Source organism: Channa argus, chromosome 18, assembly GCF_033026475.1.
Source record: "Channa argus isolate prfri chromosome 18, Channa argus male v1.0, whole genome shotgun sequence".
Taxonomy (NCBI): Eukaryota; Metazoa; Chordata; class Actinopteri; order Anabantiformes; family Channidae; genus Channa; species Channa argus.
In genome coordinates, this window is record NC_090214.1 from 18,702,636 (window position 1) to 18,703,908 (window position 1,273).

The 1,273-nt window shown below is 39.1% G+C and overlaps 1 non-coding gene across 1 annotated transcript; it reads right to left on the minus strand.

Annotated features, from left to right (window-relative positions):
• Window positions 1–788: 788 nt before the first annotated feature.
• On the minus strand, window positions 789–952 carry LOC137104320 (U1 spliceosomal RNA). Its single transcript, XR_010911666.1, has one exon. It is a non-coding gene; the product is annotated as a U1 spliceosomal RNA (small nuclear RNA).
• Between the last annotated feature and the right edge of the window lie 321 nt (window positions 953–1,273).

A 1,273-nucleotide genomic window follows, 5' to 3' on the forward strand; every position in this document is an offset into this window, starting at 1 on the left:
AGCTAAAATCAAGCTGTAGTACAGGGGCAGAGGGAGGTTGTTAAAGCGCATTTTTCAGATACTCTGATGGATAAGGTAGTCGACACAGAGTCACCTTGCTGATTACAGTAGGTGCGATCAATCATTGAAAATGCAGCTCATCTAAGCCAATCTGCACATGGAGGTTGGGATTATTAAATAAGTTGCCCAGTATTGTAGATACTTTGGAGGATTTGGAGAAGCATTGTGGATACTGGACAACTCAAGAAACAATGAATCGTGTAGCTCTTTCAGGGCTTAAGAAGACAGGAGCAAACAATCACATACAGAGCTATCTTGCATACATACACGTTATTAAAAAAAAGGTGTTTTTGAATTGTAAATCGTCAACTGCTAATTCAGTAGAGCCCCAGAATAATAGCATTCACATTGCCATCATTGTCCAACAATTGACATTGGACAACTTTTCAACAGTTACTTTAAGTTCAGTCTGTTCTTCAGAGAAGCCTGAGCTGTCTGGTAGCCTCAGTTGCTAGTCCCCTTCTTGTATGATGATGCAGTATTTGAGGACAGCCTGCTATAGACACGTTTACAAATGTGCCAGATATCTTTCATTTTAATAACGGTTTTAACTGTAATTCAAAAGACGTTCAGTGGCCCCAATACTTATGCAATCACTTTGAGTTTTAGATATTTTGTGTTTGTTTACATTTCTTAGATTACCTTTTTTCATTTGTTTGGGTCAAAAAGTCAGTTTATATGATAAGATAAACCTTTAATCATCCCACAGTGAGGAAATTTCCAAACAGTCAGGGGGAGCTTGGACGTAGTCCCTCACTACCACAAAATATGCAGTAGAGATTCCCACATTTGGGGAATTCGCAGGGGTCAGCACAATCGTAGTCCAATAGCTTAGCCTAGCCCTGGATACACCACCCTCTTGATCATGGCATCTCCCCTGCCAGGTAAGTAAGAGATTATGATTCAATTTCGTAATAAAACAGAAGACGAAAACTTCCAATGAGACTGATTTTTTTTTCACTCACATTTTTTTCAGAAACAGATGAGATCCTCTTTTCTGCACTTAATTTAGTGGTGGCTTTACTCCAGCCCAACGAAACAGTCCATTTAATTTGCAGACCTTTCTCCACTCCAGAGATAATTACCCCCATTATTCTATTGATGAAGTGGCACCTGAAAAATCCCTTTAATGTTTTACCCTCTTTGTACTTTGCAGCAGCAAATCGCCTCCTGTGTTGCATAAAGCCAAAAGTTCTTTAGAAAAAAATAAAGG